Source organism: Salvelinus fontinalis, chromosome 5 (assembly GCF_029448725.1).
Source record: "Salvelinus fontinalis isolate EN_2023a chromosome 5, ASM2944872v1, whole genome shotgun sequence".
Classification (NCBI taxonomy): Eukaryota; Metazoa; Chordata; class Actinopteri; order Salmoniformes; family Salmonidae; genus Salvelinus; species Salvelinus fontinalis.
Genome location: NC_074669.1, coordinates 22,865,037 through 22,885,529, shown reverse-complemented (window position 1 = coordinate 22,885,529; position 20,493 = coordinate 22,865,037). Strand labels below are relative to the sequence as shown.

At 41.5% G+C, this 20,493-nt stretch overlaps 1 protein-coding gene across 7 annotated transcripts in view; it reads right to left on the bottom strand.

The window, feature by feature from the left end:
• Window positions 1–20,493, bottom strand: part of LOC129855328 (ras-specific guanine nucleotide-releasing factor RalGPS2-like) — a 147,666-nt gene that overhangs the window by 114,602 nt on the left and 12,571 nt on the right. The window contains exon 2 of one of the 7 annotated variants that reach the window (XM_055922864.1): window positions 15,892–16,074. The exons of 4 other annotated variants lie outside the window; for them this stretch is intronic. The gene's annotated coding sequence lies outside the window, so the exon portion shown is untranslated. Of the gene's footprint in view, window positions 1–15,017; window positions 15,162–15,891; window positions 16,075–20,493 lie in introns of those variants that run through there. 2 more of the 7 variants (XM_055922865.1, XM_055922866.1) reach the window with 2 other exon arrangements.

Here is a 20,493-nt window from a genome sequence, read left to right as displayed (position 1 = left end):
AAAGCTTTCGTTATAGGCGACTACTATCTCCGGCTTTGATTTTATTTGATACGTGTGACAATATCATCGTAAAGTGTTTTTTCAATATAGTTTTATTAGACTAATGAAATTTATTTGGGACGTTAGGCGTGTTGCGTTGTGTGCCTTTGTTCAGGAAGGAGAGCTTCGCGCCACTTGGCTAGTGCGCTTGCTAATTCAAGAGGGAAAAAGGACGTTCTAAATCCAAACAACGATTGTTCTTGACAAAGGACCTCTTGTACAACATTCTGATGGAAGCTCATCAAAAGTAGGACCCATTTTATGATGCTATTTCATATATCTGTCCAACTGTGTACTATTAGTTTTGCGCCCAGGTTTTGGGTACTCTCTCGCCATAACGTAAGCCTTATGTCGTAATGAAGTTATTTTTAGAATTCTAACACGGCGATTGCATTAAGACCTAGTGTATCTATCATTTCCTATACAACATGTATTTTTTAGTTATGTTTATGAATAGCTATTTGGTCAGAATGTGTGTCAGAAAAAGTGTCCGAACGTTGTGGGAAAAAGTAGCAACGTTAGCACAATGTATAACCACTGATTTCAGCTCTAAATATGCACATTTTCAAACAAAACATAAGTGTATGTATAACCTGATGTTATAGGACTGTCATCTGATGAAGCATATCAAGGTTAGTCAAAAATTATATATCTTTTGCTGGTTTGTTACGATCGCTAACTTTTGCTGCTGGGAAATGGCTTGTGTTTCTGGCTATTGTGGTAAGCTAATATAACGCTATATTGTGTTTTCACTGTAAAACACTTAATAAATCGGAAATATTGGCTGGAATCACAAGATGCCTGTCTTTCATTTGCTGTACACTATGTATTTTTCAGAAATGTTTTATGATGAGTATTTAGGTATTTGACGTTGGTGTCTGTAATTATTCTGTCTGCTTTCGGTGCAATTTCTGATTGTAGCTGCAATGTAAACTATGATTTATACCTGAAATATGCACATTTTTCAAACAAAACATAGATTTATTGAATAACATGTTATAAGACTGTCATCTGATGAAGTTGTTTGTTGGTTAGTTTGGTTGGTTCTTGGTTCAGTTAGGTTGGCTTTGTGCATGCTACCTGTGCTGTGAAAAATGTCTGTCCTTTTTTGTATTTGGTGGTGAGCTAACATAAATATACGTGCTGTTTTCGCTGTAAAACATTTTAAAAATCGGACATGTTGGCTGGATTCACAAGATGTGTACCTTTCATTTGCTGTATTGGACTTGTTAATGTGTGAAAGTTAAATATTTCTAAAAAAATATATTTTGAATTTCGCGCTCTGCCTTTTCAGTGGAATGTGGGAGGAGTTCCGCTGGCGGAACGCCAGAGCAGTACAGGTTAAGATGGTAAAAACTGACGATGTACATAGATATAATATAAATATTACAATTAACACAACTAACATTGAAATAACGTTATGTAAGGTGAAGTAAAAATCCAAACCGTTCCATGCATCAATACTGGTTAAAAAACTGCTTACCGCCCAGCCCTAGCATTAAGCTACCACCAGTCAAATGCTGGGTAAAAATGTGAGGGCCGGTGAAGTTTCAGTCCCTAGTGATGATGAGAGGAGAGCTCAAACCCTCTCCCACTCAAACACATTGAGAATACTCAGACACACAGGTATGTTCTCAACAGGACACACAGACATTGATGCACACACACGTGCTTGCTGTTAGCCTGGCTCCAGTCTTTTTGTGAAATTCTGCTGGTCCCTAATCTTGGCAGCAGCTCTGACCTTGCGTGATTTTACCCCCTGCCCCCGCCACACAATAAGCCAAAATATATACACTTATAACAAACAAAATATAAACACACAATATAGCTTCAAAACATGGTTAAAACTATCATTTTGATATTACGGCTAGTTCGTCCTTGCATCCATAGCTTTGTGTCAGTAGCTCTGTACTATTCTCCAGCCCCATCCCTCAGCCTTTTACCAAAACAGTGGCGGGGAGAGCCTTTGTTGTTGTTTCTACTGCGGATTGACGCTTTAATACTAAAAATATTTTTCATTTTGCTCCTACATTTTTTCAATTTAGGAGCACATGTGCTCACACTCCCTCTTCCCTCCCTGTATCCCTCAGACTATGGACAAAGTCTGTTCTGCCTGCCTGCCTGCCCCACCCACCCACTCTCCTCACCTGGCACATTCCCCCAGTAAGACAGACCCAGCAGCATCATACACAACCAGCATTAAGGCTAGACCAACACCAACACTCAGACCAGAAACTGATCCTTAATACAGGCTACAGGGGGAAATACAAAGAAAGTAGATGCAGAGGGAGGGACAGAGAGGGAGAGAGGAGAAGCAGGAAACAGAGAGGGAGATGGAGAGGAAAACCTGTGCTAGGCTGGTAAGTGAAAGGGTGTGTGGCAAGGTCCCGGGGCTGCAGGCTGGCACGTGTGGTCATGTGCTGTGTGTGTGTGCATGTGTGGGGGGACTGGAGAGTATTCTGTGTGAATGCCTCTGGCCTTATTTGTGGGCCACAGGGGAGCAGCCAGCCTGGCCTCGGCCCAGCTTCTCCTGCTTAAGACTGGAGGGCCGGAGCTCAGCGACAGACAAGTAGGAAGGGAGGGAGGAGAGGAAGTGTTGTACAGGCAGCAGCAGTGCAGATTGTCATGGTGGGTCAGTGAGTCAGTTAATGTGTGGAGTAACAAGGCAGGGGAACAATAGCCAGAACAGCTGTCACTAGAACCATGCTCATAGGAAACTGCCTGAGATCTCACTCTTACTCTATGAGTCATATGGAGTTTATGCTGTCTACACTACAGCAACGCAGGACATCAAGGAGCGTCGAAATTCAATGTTCCTATTAGTGAGACACTCAACTGTCATGTCAAGTGAAACTAGAACTATACTAAATGTGGGTTAATTACAGCAAAATTACCCTGTCCCAAATCCCATCACAATGTTATATGCATATTGCCTCATCACAAGCCAGGTGTCATGACTGGAGTCAGGAGTGGTCCGGGGACTAGAGATCACCAAGAGGTCAAAGGTTATCCTGGTCTACAAGCACCATGTGACAAGGTAGCAAGGCCAATGTTGACCCCACTGATCTAGGGTTTGTTGTGCATTTTCCACCACTAATGATTAAAGAGATACTGTGAGAGTCTGTCCCTTGTTCTACTTACACAAGGTCAGAACTTCTGGATACCATTTTTATGTCTTTGTGTGCAGTATAAATGTCGTTTCACAAGCCAATGCTAACTAGCATTAGCACAATGACTGGAAGTCCATAGGTACAGTAGCAATGCCAATATACACGAGTTCAGACTCTGGGTAAGTAGAACAATGGGTTAAATGCCAGAAGCTAGAGCTATCCTTTAAATGATTGAACAGTAGTTTGCTGCTACCACAGCAAGAATAGCCTCTCTCCGACTCCCTCTTGCTCTCCTTCTCAGTCTACCTCCCCCCAGCAATCTCTCCTTCTGTGTTTATGATGAGTAACTGGTATAAGCCTCCAAGCTTCCCTTTAACACAGAGACAAAGAGGGCGAGAGAGACAAAGAGCGAGGGAGTTTCCATTAGCCGGCAATTGCCAGCTTTTGGCCGATAACAAAATTGAACAGCCAATAAGAAAACTTGACGTCAAAATGACTGGGAGAAAAACAATCCCATTGCAAAATAATGCTTTTTATTCATTGAAGGAAACACATTTCCCTGTCATGCTTATCGGTCTATAGTTTAATTAGCATAATTTTGTGGAATTAAAAATGGCCGTGTGTGTATTTGTTAGTTATCATGCATCTTATCAAACAACTAATCACACACGCACAGCATACAGAGCCTAATTTGAGCTGGATTTCTCCTGCAGCTCCTCAGTTGGTTGCTTCTGGAGAAAAACGTCCGCCTTTATAAACCCAGTCATTGCGCAACAATTGTAAATGCAATCTCGTGTTAAAAACAGTTTTGATGGCCACAAAAAATAAATGCTACCATTTTTGTTCCTCAACTGGTATTTGAAGCGCGCCACCCATTCGCCATTCAAGTGCACTGGCAACTGTAGGCAGGCTATCAGCAAGTCACCCACCACTTTGCAATTTGAGTTGGAAGCAGTAGGCATTATGAAAACACGAGCTTAATTGTTTGAAACCTGAACGTTTCACTTCATATTATGAGGCATGTCTTACCTTGCATCACATAAGCCTTGGCAAAATTCGACAATAGAAACATGGAGGCAATTATTTTATAAAGACTTCCTCATATGCCATTGAAACCAGCATTTTTCATATTTCCTTTCGTTGGCCAGAAGCCAAAAGGCACAATACTAGTCATATTACCCACTAAGTTTCACAGATTTTCATCTGTCACATTCGGAAAAACGTGCATTAGGTGTGCTGTTTAGATGCGTTTTCCCGCAAATTACATTTTATTGGCTGCTTTATTACAGGAGTTACATGTTCTGTTAAGATTAATTCTAATATAAATTTGACGTCTGTCATTCTGAGCACATTTTACTGATATCGATAATCATGACAATTAACCTATACAAGAAATGTGAAGTTTGAAATGAAATAAGTGCAAATATGGGCTATTGCTAAAAATACAATTGATAGTTACAACATTCAAAGTAGTAGTGTCAATGGTACTGTAATATACAAAAGTAGGCTAACCCGTGCACATTGTTTTAAACGTATCGTTCTTTTGATCGTTATAATTCAGTACATTTATAGTGATATGGATTTGTCCATATTGCCCAGTTTCAACACCCACACTCAGTTATTTTCCCAGGAGAACATGCCAGTCGGGCCCCGGGGCTTTTGGGTGGAATAGACTTTAGCAAGCCGACATGCTGGAACCTGACAAAGCAAAGGCACCCCTGTCTAAAACAGACACCTTGTCCTCTCGCTCTGACACACACTTTCTCTCAAATGTAGTCCATCTCACCCTCCGTCTACTCGCAGGCTGGGCTAGAAAAAATGCTTTGGCTCTGGTACTGACAGGCACAGTAAAGCCTGTGGAAGCTGTATAATTTCCTCCCATCCAACATAGCTAGGGCACACACAAACACAGGGAAAAGCCAAAGGAAATTAAGATGGGGAGTGTTCAGCTATAGTACATATGTGACCTGCTGTGTGCTTTCCATGTTGACTGAAGCTGTTCAGCAGGCAGTACTGTGGAGGCATGTTGAGCTTTGATCCTGCTGGGCCCATCTCCACAGGGGTCTATGGTAAGAGCTGGGTTTGGACTGCTTTATGAGCTGGAGAGAGATAAGAGGTGTGTGTGTGTGACCCTCCACTCACCCGCCCCACTGAGCTCCTTTGAAACTCAGAGCCTCTCCATCCCCACTCAATGACTTCATGCTCCTCTTTCTCCATTTTCTTTTCTATCCCCCTCCAGGTTGTTGGGAGGTAGTGGAGCAGCTAAATTGCCACAGATGTTCCCCACCACGCATTCAATAAAAAGGCTAAGGCATGCCGCATGCTCCCATCCCAAACAGTTTAGAACAGTTTGTGCATATATTATGCTGACTTTGTGTGATGTTTATTTTGTTCTTCGGCAAGGGTTTTTTCGTCTGTCGGTAGCAAAGTCTACGCTCATTCGCCAGTGATTGGTCAACAGTAGGGATTCTTCAAAGAACTGTTGTCATTCTACAAGAGACATAGTTCATGCACATTTTACATTTGAGAAATACTCAAATTAGCTAAATGTAAAGTTGCGCAACTACGATCTCTGCAAAACCGTCAAAATCACTGACAGATTTATCAAGTTATCTTCTGACTATTTTGAGAAAGTGTATACTGGCTAGGTGTCTTAAGATGGACAAACAGTATGATTGCACGCTCGTTCGGTTCACCGAGTTTGACTAGGTGACAGCCAAACCGAAGCATGCAGGCGGAAGGACTTTAGCATGACATTTTACACTACTAATCACGCAAGATTTATTAACATTACCCTTTTTAAATAGGCTTGTTTTTAGACTTACTTGTTTTGGCTCTGTACTCCAGCACTATGGATTTTATTACACAATGACTATGGAGGTTAAAGTGCAGACGGTCAGCGTACATTTTTTATCCATATCAGGTGAATAGTTTAGATACTACAGCACTTTTTGTACATAGTCTCTCCATTTTAGGGAACCTCTAAGGTATTTGAACAAATTCACTTAGGCTGTGTGTGCATTACCGCAGTCAGAAAGGTTAGTATTTTGTCACATATTCCTAGTATGTAATGACTACGTCAAGCTTGTGACTCTACAAACTTGGATGCATTTGCAATTCATTTTTGATGTTTCAGATTGTTGCGCCCAATGGAAATTAATGGTAAATAATGTGTAATTTGAGTCCTTTTTATTGTAAATAAGAAAATGTTTAACACTTATACAATAAAGACATGCACCAGAACTTTAGCAACTACGAAATATATTTTAAACCTGGATGTGTCAATGTGTACAAGGCTCTAGATTACCTTTTCCCACTGGTGCTAAGAACTTTTTCAGTTGATGGAACCGGCACGATTTGGTCACAAAATATCTTAGCAGCTGCGCAGCGATACTGACATGACGTGTTCCATAATGTTGCTCCATTCCATACAGAACCAGCCTAATGATGACTCGGGTGGCAGGTAGTCTAGCGGTTAGAGCATTGGGCCAGTAACCAAAAGGTTGCTGGTTCAAATACCCGTTCTGACAAGGTGAAAATAATCTGTTGATCTGTTAAATTACACACAATACCCCATAATGACAAAGCATAAAGAGTTATTTACACATTTATACAAATTTATTAAAAATAAAAAACTGAATTATCACATTTACATAAGTATTCAGACCCTTTGGCAGCGATTATAGCATCGAGTCTTAGGAATGACGTTGCAAGCTTGACATTCAGGGCAAAGAGTTAAAATCTTGGTTTCATCACACCAAAGAGTATTTCTCATTGTCTGAGACTCTTTAGGTTCCTTTTGGCAAACTCCAAGCGGACGGTCATGTACCTTTTACTTAGGAGTGGCTTCCGTCTGGCCACTCTACCATAAAGGCCTGATTGGTGGTGTGCTGCAGAGATGGTTGACTTCCTGGAAGGTTCTCCCATCTCCACAGAGGAACTCTGGAGCTCTGTCAGTGACCATCGGGTTCTTGGTCACCTCCCTGACAAAGGCTCTTCTCCCCTGATTGCTCAGTTTGGCCGGGCAACCAGCTCCAGGAAGAGTCTTGGTGGTTCCAAACTTCTTCCATGTAAGAATGATGGAGGCCACTGTGTTCTTGGGGACCTTCAATGCTGCAAACATTTTTTGGTACTCTTCCCCAGACCTGTGCCTCCACACAAACCTGTTTTGGAGCTCTACGGACAATTCCTTTGTCCTCATGGCTTGGTTTTTGCTCTGACATGTACTGTCAACTGTGGGACCTTATATAGGTGTGTGTGTGTGTCTTTCCAAAAATAAAATTTACCCCAGGTGGACTCCAATCAAGTTGTAGAAACATCTCAACGGTGATCAATGGAAACAGGACGCACCTGAGCTCAATTTTGAGTCTCATAGCAAAAGTTCTGAATACTTATGTAATTAAGGTGTTTATTACACGCGCACACACACTTTTTTTTTGCCATCTTTTAAATCACTATGCCCTTGCAGGACTTGACATTCAGCTAAATTTGCCAGTGGCACACCGGGCCAGAGCTACTGTCCCAAAAGAAAAGAATAAAGGCCCGAGAAAACATTTTAAATGGTGCGAGCATCATCTGCTATCTTTAATTTGTGAGCGGAGCAAATAGCCTATAATGACCTACCCTCCACAGACAAATAATGAACTTGGATATATTTACATTAATTGTTTGGAGGGGGAAAAACACCCTTTTTGGAGATTGCACAAAGGGTTATTGTTAGTGATTGGAACAGTCACTCTAAAGTTTCATCTTTTGGTAAATTCTGTTTCACCGCCTATATTTTTCTAGGTCTACTAAAATAAAAATGAAAGTCCTACATCCACAACAAAGGGATACTTTGAGTCAGGTGAACTCATGGATAGCACTTATATCTCTGTGTTCAATGTAAAGGAATTTAGACGTAATTTCACAAGCCAACGCTAACTAGCGTTAGCACTGACACTAGTTAGTAATTGCGCTAGCGCTAGTTAGCAACTTCCTTCAAATTGCACAGAGACATAAAAATGGCATCCACAAGTTCATCAAATCCCAAAGTATACCTTTAAACCACATCAGCAGACCACTTTAAAGGTCTAGGAACAATCCCCCCCAAAATGTAGAGGGTGTGCCTAGCAAGAGACCGTTGTGTTTGGCTAGCAGTGTTTATGTATTGTACAGTAGGCTGCATGTGATGGCAGTCAGCTAAATGTATTTTTAAATACTACAGTTAAGAACAAAAACTACAGTTAAGAACAAATTCTTAAATTACAATGACGGCCCGGACAACGCTGGGCCAATTGTACACCGCCCTATGGGACTCCCAATCACAGCCGGATGTGATACAGCCGGATGTGGATTCGAACCAGGGACTGTAGTGATGCCTCTTGCACTGAGATGCAGTGCCTTAACACACACATGGACGGAGTGGTCTAACTATTTAACTGTACTAGAATGCTTAAAAGGCCGCTAAACATTTTTATAATCGGCATCAGGTTTTTTTTGGCAAGGAAAATATCAGATATCGGTATCGGCCAAAAATGTCATATCGATGCATCACTAAAACAAAAGTACTGGAGAATCTCTAATGTGGATTCTACCATTACAGATAATCCTGAATAATGATAAGCGAGAAAGTTTGAAGCACAAATATCATACCCCGCCGAAAATGCTTACTTCCCCTGTTATTGGTAATGGTGACATGTTAGCATGTCTTGGGGGTATGTTCTTTGTGCCATCTTTGTATCAAATGCATCCAACGTGTTAGAGTAGATCCAAAAACAAAATGTGTAACTGTCGGAATACTATCGAACTTCACTGTGTGTCTTTAAGAGGAAAATACTGCAGTATATGTTGCTCTCTATAGTTTTTTTTGTGTAACAGTGTTGACATATACACTTAATAGTTGTGTGACAGTACTGACACTAGTCTCCAGGCATAGGAACAAATACACTAGTGTGTAGTTAATGCTCTTTGAAGGTGCTTCACTGAGCAAGACTTGGATAACAAAGCTGCAGTAGGGCCTCCCTCCCACACACACACACACACACACACAATGGATGAGTTCCTCTAACCTGGCACTGCCCTGTCTCCAGAGACAAGCCGTGGTATATCAGACCGTATACCACCATTGCAAAACATTAATTTTTACTGTTTTAATTATGTTGGTAACCAGTTTAAAACACCCCATTACAGCTTGTAGAGAGGGGGAAGAGAGGGAGAAAGAGAAGAGATGGAGAGCTGAAGGGACTCCTAACCAAGTGGAAGAATGGACGCCCGCTGAGTAGCAGTGTCCACATGATTTAGCCTGGACATGTCTTTCAGAGGGCTGGTCAGTGGAGGGCAACAAACACAATAGTTTGCTCTCAGAGTTCACTGAGTCAGAGTGCAACATTGCATGCTGGACAGGAACAAAAACGGACACCCAAATGCTCATGCATGTTTATAGGTACACACATGATAAAAACCTCTCTGAGAAAGGGTGAGAACAGGAAGAGGAGCGAGAGCAGAGGGAGGCCAGCAGGCTATTCTAGTGATGAAAAAATGTAATCGATACATCACAATATATCTATATTTGACTCCTAGTACACATTTTTTTGCTACTGTAGGTAACTTTAGCTGGCTCTAAGCCCGCTGTACCTGTGCAAAAACGCCAATATTTTTCATCGTCTTAAATGGCTCTCAATCTTTCTAAATAGCCTAGTGAGCCAACAATTTTCTTTCCCTGAAATAATTTTCTCATGCTCTCTCGTCTCTCTGCAACAGACAGAGAGAGCAATACGTTTGTAACATCAAATCGCAATATCGATTCGCATATAGAATCGTGAGAATCTCAATATATATACATCATGCATTATCATGATGTGGCCGGTGACACTTCTTGGAAGACCAAGATCTTGACAACTTGACTGCTGATATGCAAAACATTTTGGGACTATCAGGAGTGGATTAATGTTTTGGGACTGTATCAGAGGACTAATGAAAAACCACCAAAAGGATTGTTTGAGTGTATTTTCCCTTTAACAGTCCATGTTACTGCAGAAACTGACTCAACCGCAGTAATGGCCGTTCAAGCCCTTCATCGCTGGTCTTTTGCATGCCTTCACTCACAGACCTCGTTCCCCTACACCTCTCACCTTGGCTCCCTAGGTTTATGACACCACCTCATAAATTCCTCTATCACCTCTCTACTGTATCCTTAGATGGGATAGTCACTCAAGAGCGCTGAGAGTATGTTAGAGCCTATTCATATACAGTGCTTTCAGAAAGCACACGCCCCTTGACTTTTTCCACATTTTATTGTGTTAAAGCCGAATTTGAAATGTAGATTGGGTCACTGGCACACACACACACCTCATAATGTCAAAGTCGAGTTATGTTAACAAATTAAATTAAAAATGAAGAGCTGAAATGTCTTGAGTCAATAAGTATTCAACCCCTTGGTTACGGCACCCTAAATAAACTCAGGGCTAAAAATGTGCTTAACTCACAATAAGTTGCATGGACTCAGTGCAATTATGGCAACTGGTATTCTCAGGCAGTCTCCTGTCACAGTACTAACCAGGCCTGGATGTTATGGCCACAAGCATATATACCCCCCCGCCTGGCAGCCTACTTCTTATCACACTGCTCGCTTAACCCGGATGTCACTTCCTGTTGAATGCAAAACAAGGAAGAGCTCGGTTTTGTTTGTTTGAAAGTGTATTGGAAAGTTATTGGTAGCTAGCTTCTTAGTTTGGATCCCACAACACAGTTGGCATCAGTTGCTGGGACTGCTTGTCTCTTTCCAGTGATCCTGCCAACCAAGGACGGGTCTTAGGAGCTATTTGGCGTCGCAGCTAGCCTACCTGCATATCAAGCTAGCAGTGTTTTCTTGAACGCAGCCGGCGACACTGTTATTCATTGTGGCTGGAACCGTGGATTGTGGCTGTCTAGATCCCTGCTGCTTGTTATTTTCAATCTTTGCCGTGACCTACCCTGTCTGGAACTGCGAGGAGTAACAGCGTAACCTACGTTGCTAGCTACCATGACAAAGACCAAAGCCGGCGAGAGTACCGTTCAGGACAGGGGTCTTTATGACACGTGAAGGATATTTTAAACAAACAAAAAAAAGAGACCTTGTTGTAACAACTGTTGTAGAAAATTGCTTCAAGTGTTTTGTCCAAATACTCGGATTCTACAAATAAAAGAATGGACGACCTGAGAGGTCCAGGACCTGAAGAACAGTTTGCAGTTCTCCCAGGGTCGGCTCGATGAGTTGAAACAGGAGAACGGCAAGATGACAGCAATCTGTAAGTCATTGAGAGAAGACATCAGTTGTGTGTGTGAATCCATGATAACAATGACAGATAAAATCAGGGATCTCAAGGGACAATCAAGGTGGAACAACATGGTTGTGGACAGAATTGCAGAATCTCCACATGAGACCTGGACAGAGTCTGAGGACAAAGTGAGGGAAATTCTCTGATAAATTGAAGATGGACGACAGGAAGATTGAGGTGGAGCGCGCCCACAGGACTGGAAAACCGGCCCAGATGACAGGCCCATGCCGATAGTGGTCAAGTTCCTATGGTTCAAGGACAATGTAGCTGTTCTGGAAAGAGCCAAGAACTTGAGAGGAACGTAGTCCTCGTTGAGGAAGATATATCCTGAAGCTGTGCGCCAGAAGAGGAAAGAACTGATCCCAGTCATGAAAGCTGCCAGAGTGAGTAGGGACATTGCTTACATCCGCTATGACAGGCTCAATGTCCACCCTCCCTCCCAGAAGACTGGAAGGGACGAGAGCCAAGCCTTTGGGTTCGTAGCTTCAACCCCAAAGCGCACAAAACCAATTGATTAATGGACTGCTGAATGTATATTTCTCGCTTGCTTTGCTTGTTCTTTTCAGAATTATGACTCTAAAAAGCTACCCAGGAAAGGGCTGAAAATTGCACATATTAATATATGTAGCCTTACAAATAAGGTTCATAAAATCAATAACTTGCAAACATCAGATAACATTGATATATTAGCCATTTCTGAGACTAACGTAATTCATTTGACGATACAGCAGTAGCAATACAAGGATATAACATCTATAAAAGAGACAGAAATGTTTAATGGGGAGGTGTTGCTGTATGTGTGTGTGTATATATATATATTTCAATAACACATAAGATCTTCTCTAAGCATTACAGCGATATGGCTCTGAATATATATACACTGCTCAAAAAAATTAAGGGAACACTTAAACAACACAATGTAACTCCAAGTCAATCACACTTCTGTGAAATCAAACTGTCCACTTAGGAAGCAACACTGATTGACAATACATTTCACATGCTGTTGTGCAAATGGAATAGACAAAAGGTGGAAATTATAGGCAATTGCACATTTGTGGCCTGCTGGAGGTCATTTTGCAGGGCTCTGGCAGTGCTCCTCCTTGCACAAAGGCGGAGGTAGCGGTCCTGCTGCTGGGTTGTTACCCTCCTACGGCCTCCTCCACGTCTCCTGATGTACTGGCCTGTCACCTGGTAGCGCCTCCATGCTCTGGACACTACGCTGACAGACACAGCATACCTTCTTGCCACAGCTCGCATTGATGTGCCATCCTGGATGAGCTGCACTACCTGAGCCACTTGTGTGGGTTGTAGACTCCGTCTCATGCTACCACTAGAGTGAAAGCACCGCCAGCATTCAAACGTGACCAAAACATCAGCCAGGAAGCATAGGAACTGAGAATTGGTCTGTGGTCACCACCTGCAGAACCACTCCTTTATTGGGGGTGTCTTGCTAATTGCCTATAATTTCCACCTTTTGTCTATTCCATTTGCACAACAGCATGTGAAATGTATTGTCAATCAGTGTTGCTTCCTAAGTGGACAGTTTGATTTCACAGAAGTGTGATTGACTTGGAGTTACATTGTGTTGTTTAAGTGTTCCCTTTATTTTTTTTGAGCAGTCTATATATTGTTCCTGTATATATCTATACAGAGCCATATCGCTGTAATGCTTTGAGAAGATCTTACGTGTTATTGAAGTATTGTGGTTGCAGGTTCACTTGGCACATCTAAGGCCTTTTCTTTTGTGGTGTTGCTATAGGCCACCAAGTGCTAACAGTCAGTATCTAAATATTGTGTTGAAATGCGTGATAGTGTATGTGATGTAAACAGAGGTCTACTTTCTTGGGGACCTGAATATTGACTGGTTTTCATCAAGCTGTCCGCTCAAGAGGAAGCTTCTTACTCTAACCAGTGTCTGTAATCTGTTTCAGGTTATTAATCAACCTACCAGGGTATTTACAAACACTACAGGAACAAGATCATCCACATGTATTTATTACATTTTTACTAATACTGTAGAACTTTGTTCTAAAGCTGTATCCATACCCATTGGATGCAGTGGCTATATCCAGGAAAGCCATAGTTCCAACAGCTGGGCTTCAAATAGTGTATAAGAGATAATACAAAAGATTTAGCTGTGACTCGTGTGGATGACATTAAAACTATTTGTTGGTCTGATGTGATTAATGAGGAGCATCAAGACGCTGCACTTGATGAATTTATGAAATTGCTTCTTCCAATTATTGATAAACACGCACCTGTTAAGAAAGTGACTGTTAGAACTGTTAAGGCTCCATGGATTGATGAGGAATTTAAAAACTGTATGGTTGAAAGAGATGGGGCAAACGGAGTGGCTAATGAGTCTGGCTGCACATCTGACTGGCTTACTTACTGCAAATTGAGAAATTGTGACTAAACTCAACAAAAAGGAAGAAGAGACTGTATTATGAAGCCAAGATCAATGATATAAAGAATGATGGGAACAAACTTGAGTACTTTAAATGAAATTATGGGCAGAAAGACAAATTCATTGCCATCTTTCATCGAATCAGATGGCTTATTCATCACGAAACCATTTGATTTATTTTAATGATTATTTCATTTGCAAAGTGGGCAAACTTAGGCAGAAAATGCCAACAAACAGTTTCAATTTTGTAAAGTTAGTGTGGGAGAGGTGGAAGAATTATTGTTATCAATCAATAAATGGCAAACCTCCTGGCATTGACAACTTAGATGGAAAGATAAGGAGGATGGTAGCTGACTATAGCCACTCCTACCTGTCATATCTTTAATCTGAGCCTAGAGGAAAGTCTTTGTCCGCAGGTCTGGAGGGAAGCCAAAGTAATTCCACTACCAAAGAGTGGTAAAGCGGCCTTTACTGATTCTAACAGCAGACCATTTAAGCTTGCTGCCAGTTCTTAGCAAACTGTTGGGGAAAAATGGTGTTTGACCAAATACAATGCTACTTCTCTGTAAACAAATTAACAGACTTACAGCATGCTTATAGAGAAGGGTACTCAACATGTACTGCACTGACACAAATGACTGATGATTGGTTGAAAGAAATTGATAAGATTGTGGGAGCTGTACTGTTAGATTTCAGTGCAGCCTTTGATATTATTGACCATAACCGGTTGTTGAAATAAACATGTGTTATGGCTTTTCAACCTCTACCATATCGTGGATTCAGAGCCATCTAATAGAACTCAAAGGGTTTTCTTTAATGGAAGCTTCTCTACCGTCAAACATGTCAAGTGTGGCGTAGCGCAGGGCAGCTCTCTACTCTTTTCTAGTTTTACCAATGACCTGCCCCTGGCATTAAACAAAGCATGTGTGTCCATGTATGCTGATGATTCAACCATATACACGTCAGCAACCACAGCTAATGAAGTCACTGAAACCCTTAACAAAGAGTTGCAGTCTGTTTTGGAATGGGTGGCCAGTAATAAACTGGTCCTGAACATTTCTAAAACTAAAAGCATTGTATTTGGTACAAATCATTCCTTAAGTTCTAGACCTCAGATGAATCTGGTAATGAATGGTGTGGCTGATGAACAAGTTGAGGTGTTACCTTAGATTGTAAACTGGCATGGTGAAAACGTGTAGATTCAATGGTTGTAAAGATGGGGAGAGGTCTGGCCGTAATAAAGAGATGCTCTGCTTTTTTGACACCACACTCCAAAAAGCAAGTTCTTCAGTCTTTAGTTTTGTCTAATCTTGATTGTCGAGTAGTGTGGTCCAATGCTGCAAGGAAAGACCTAGTTAAGCTTCAGCTGGACCAGAACGGCCCACTTAATTGTAATCAGAGGGCTGATATAAATACTACGCATGCCAGTCTCTTGGCTAAGAGTTGAGAGACTGACTGCATCACTACTTTTTATAAAAAACATTGTGTTGAAAATCCCAAATTGTTTACATAGTCAACTTACACACAGCTCTGACACACACACACACTTATACCACCAGACGTCTTTTCATAGTCCCCAAATCAAGAAAACGTAGAGTATTATATAGGGCCATAATTGCATGGAACTTCCTTCCATCTCATATTGCTCAAATAAACAGCAAACCTGGTTCCAAAAATACAGATAAAGCAACACCTCGCGGCACAACGCCTCTCCCCTATTTGACCTAGATAGTTGTGTATGCCTTGATATGTAGGCTACGTGTGCCTGTAATTTTTTTTTATGTAGTTCTGTACTTGAGCTGTTCTTGTCTTTTGATCTGTATGTCATTCTGTATTATGTTTCATGCTTTGTGTGGACCCCAGGAAGAGTAGCTGCTGCTTTTGCAACAGCTAATGGGGATCCTAATAAAATACCAAATGTCACCCGCACCAATGTGTCGGAGGAAACATAATTCGACTGACAACCGGAGTCAGCTTGCAGGCGCCCGAACCGGTCACAAGGAGTCGCTAGAGTACATTGAGCCAAGTTAAAACCCACCAGCCAAACCCTCCCCTACCACGTACGGCGCTGGGCCAATTGTGCGCTGTCCTATGGGGATCCCGGTAACGGCCAGATTGAACCCCAGGCTGTAGTGGCGCCACTGCGGTGCAGTGCTTTTGACCGGTCAAGCCACCCAGGACGCACTCCAGGGAGTTTTTTCCAATACCTCACAAAGGGCACCTATGGGTAGATGGGTAAAATAAAATAAAAAGCAGACATTGAATATCTCTTTGAGCATGGTGAAGTTACTAATTCCACTTTGGATGATGTATCAATACAGTTAGTCACTACAAAGATACAGGCATCCTTCCTAACTCAGTTGCCGGAGAGGAAGGACACTGCTCAGGGATTTCAGAAAACTGAGGATGGAACAACATTGTGTTACTTCACAATACAAACCTAAATGACAGAGTGAAAAGAAGAAAGCCTTTACTTATTTGCAATGAATGACTAAAGTAAAACCGCAACAATAAAAAATATGTCCTGAATATAAAGTGTTGTGTTTTGGGCAAATCCAACAACACGTCACTGAGTACCACTCTTAATATTTTCAAGCATGGTTGTGGCTGCATCCTGTCATGTGTATGCTGGTCATTGGCAAGGACTAAGGAGTTTTTGGGGGCATGAAAAGATATGAGCTAGAGCTAAGCACAAGCAAAAATCCAAGAGGAAATCCTGATTCTGCTGTCCAACAGACACTGGGAGACAAATTCACCTTTCAGCAGGACAATGACCTAACACACAAAGCCAAATATACACTGAGGTTGCTTGCTAAATTGACATTGTATGTCCCTGAGTAGCCTAGTTACAGTTTTGACTTAAAAATCAGCTTGACAGAGATAGAAAAATGTAAAAAAAATGTGCAAACATTATACAATCCAGGTGTGCAAAGCTCTTACCCAGAAAAGACTCAAAACTGTGATCGCTGCCAAAGTTGATTCTAACATGTATTGACTCAGGGGTGTGAAAACTTACACTACATGACCAAAAGCATGTGGACACTTGCTCGAACATCTCATTCCAAAATCATGGGCATTAATATGGAGTTGGTCCTCCTGTCCTTCATTCAGCCACAAGAGCATTAGTGAGGTCGGGGACTGACTTTGGGCATTAGGCCTGGTTCTCATTTTGGCATTGCAATTCATTCCAAAGGTGTTCGATGGGCTCGAAGCCAGTCAAGTTCTCCTACAACAATCTCGACAAATCATTTCTGTATGGACCTCGCCGATGTACTTTCTAATGAACTCGCTCACTGAATCAGCGTATTCGTCAATGTTGTTGTTGGACGCAATGCGGAACATATCCCAATCCACGTGATCGAAGCAGTCTTGAAGCGTGGAATCAGATTGGTTGAACCAGCGTTTAACAGACCTGAGTGCGGGAGCTTCTTGTTTTCGTTTTTGTCTGTAGGCTGGTAGCAACAAAATGGAGTCGTGGTCAGCTTTTCCAAAGGGAGGGCGGGAGAGGGCCTTATATGCGTCGCGGAAGTTAGAATAACAATGATCCAGGGTTTTACCAGCCCTGGTAGCACAATCGATATGCTGATAGAATTTAGGGAGTTTTGTTTTCAGATTAGCCTTGTTAAAATCCCCAGCTACAATGAATGCAGCCTCAGGATATGTGGTTTCCAGTTTACATAGAGTCAGATAAAGTTCGTTCAGGGCCATCGATGTGTCTGCTTGGGGGGGGGGGGGGGGGGGGGGATATATACGGCTGTGATTATAATCGAAGAGAATTCCCTTGGTAGATAATGCGGTCGACATTTGATTGTGAGGAGTTCTAGATCAGGTGAACATAATGACTTGAGTTCCTGTATGTTGTTATGATCACACCACGTCTCGTTAATCATAAGGCATACACCCCCGCCCCTCTTCTTACCAGAAAGATGCTTGTTTGTCGGCGCAATGCGTGAAGGAACCAGCTGGCTGCACTGACTCCGATAGCGTCTCGAGTGAGCCGTTTCCGTGAAGCAAAGAACGTTACAGTCTGATGTCTCTCTGGAAGGCAATCCTTGATCGGATTTCATCAACCTTGTTGTCAAGAGACTGGACATTGGCGAGTAGTATGCTAGGGAGTGGAGCGCGATGTGCCCGTCTCCGTAGCCTGACCAGAAGACCGCTTCGTTTGCCCCTTTTACGGCGACGTTGTTTAGGTTCGCCGGCTGGGATCAGATCCATTGTCCTGGTTGAAAGGCAAAACACAGGATCCGCTTCGGGAAAGTCATATTCCTGGTCGTAATGATGGTGAGTTAACTTCTTTGGGCTGCAAGCCCGAAGCCGGGCACAATATGACAACAGCTACTTCAAGTGCAGGGCGCGAAATTCAAAAGATATTTTTTTATAAATATTTAACTTTTACACATTAACAAGTCCAATACAGCAAATGAAAGATAAACATCTTGTGAATCCAGCCAACATGTCAGATTTTTAGAATGTTTTACAGCGAAAACACCACGTATATTTATGTTAGCTCACCACCAAATACAAAAAAGGACAGACATTTTTCACAGCACACGTAGCATGCACAAAACCAACCTAACCAACCAAGAACCAACCAAACTAACCAAGAAACAACTTCATCAGATGACAGTCTTATAACATGTTATACAATAAATCTATGTTTTGTTCGAAAAATGTGCAGATTTGAGGTATAAATCTGTTTTACATTGCAGCTACCATCACAGCTACCGTCACAAATAGGACCGAAGCAGCCAGAGTAATTACAGACACCAACATCAAATACCTAAATACTCATCATAAAACATTTCTGAAAAATCGATGTGTATAGCAAATTAAAGATAAACATCTTGTGAATCCAGCCAATATTTCCGATTTTTTTAAGTGTTTTACAGCGAAAACACAATATAGCATTATATTAGCTTACTACAATAGCCTACCACACTACCGCATTCATTCATCAAGGCACGTTAGCGATAGCAAATAAACCAGCAAAAGATATAATTTTTGACTAACCTTGATAAGCTTCATCAGATGACAGTCCTATAACATCAGGTTATACATACACTTATGTTTTGTTCGAAAATGTGCATATTTAGAGCTGAAATCAGTGGTTATACATTGTGCTAACGTAGCATCTTTTTCCCAGAATGTCCGGATATTTTTATGACACTCAACTATTCTGACCAAATAACTATTCATAAACGTTACTAAAAAATACATGTTGTATAGGAAATGATAGATACACTAGTTCTTAATGCAATCGCCGTGTTAGAATTCTAAAAATAACTTCATTACGACATCCAGCTTAGTTATAGCGAGAGAGTGCCCAAAATCTGGGCGCAAACTAATAGTACACATGTTCGACAGATATATGAAATAACATTATAAAATGGGTCCTACTTTTGATGATCTTCCATCAGAATGTTGTACAAGGGGACCTTTGTCGGGAACATTCATTGTTTGGTTTTAGAATGTCCTCTTCTCCAGTCAATTAGCACAGAAAGCTAGCAAAGTGGCGTGAAGCTCTCCTTCGTGAACAAACGCAGACAAAGCAACACGCCTAACGTCCCGAAAAATTTTCAATAATCTAATAAAACTATATTGAAAATACATACTTTACGATGATATTGTCACATTTATCAAATAAAATCAAAGCCGGAGATATTAGTCGTCTATAACGACAGCTTTTCAGAAGGCAATACCAGGTCCCTTCTCACGCGTTCCAGAAAACAGGAAATTGGTGTCATGCCAAGAGCTTTTATTCGACCTCAGATCATGTTATACACTCCATTTCTTCTCTCACTGCCTGTTGACATCTAGTGGAAGGCGTATGAAGTGCATGTATACTAATACATATCAAGCACATTTATAGGCAAGCCCTAGAACAGAGCATCGATTTCAAATTTTCCACTTCCTGTCAGGAAGTTTGATGCAAAATGAGTTCTGTTTTACTCACAGATATAATTCAAACGGTTTTAGAAACTAGAGTGTTTTCTATCCAATAGTAATAATAATATGGATATTGTACGAGCAAGAATTGACTACGAGGCCGTTTGAAATGGGCACCTTTTATCCAGGCTACTCAATACTGCCCCTGCAGCCCAAACAGGTTAACCTCTTTCAGCAAGGGGGCACTATTTTTATGTTTACATGGTAAACTGACTATTTCTCAGACCCAGATGCTAGAATATGCATATAATTGACAGATTAGGATAGAAAACACTCTAAAGTTTCCAAAACTGTCAAAATATTGTCTGTGAGTATAATAGAACTGATTTTGCAGGCGAAAACCTGAGGAAATCCAACCCTGAAGTGCCTTTTAATTTGGAAAAATTCCTGTTCCGTTGCCTGCCCCTCCATTTAACTTCTTGAGAATACAGGCGGTGCTGTTTTCGCATTAGCATAATTTCCTCTACAGATTAAACTGCCTCTTATTCAATTATTGCTCTTACTATATGCATATAATTAATACCATTGGATAGAAAACAATCTATAGTTTCTAAAACCGTTTCAATTTTATCTCTAAGTGAAACAGAAGTCATTTGACAGCACTTTCCCTGACCAAGAAGAAGAATGCAAGATGTATATGCTCGCTTCAACGCTCTGCCTATATATGGTCACGCCACCTATGACCCGAAAC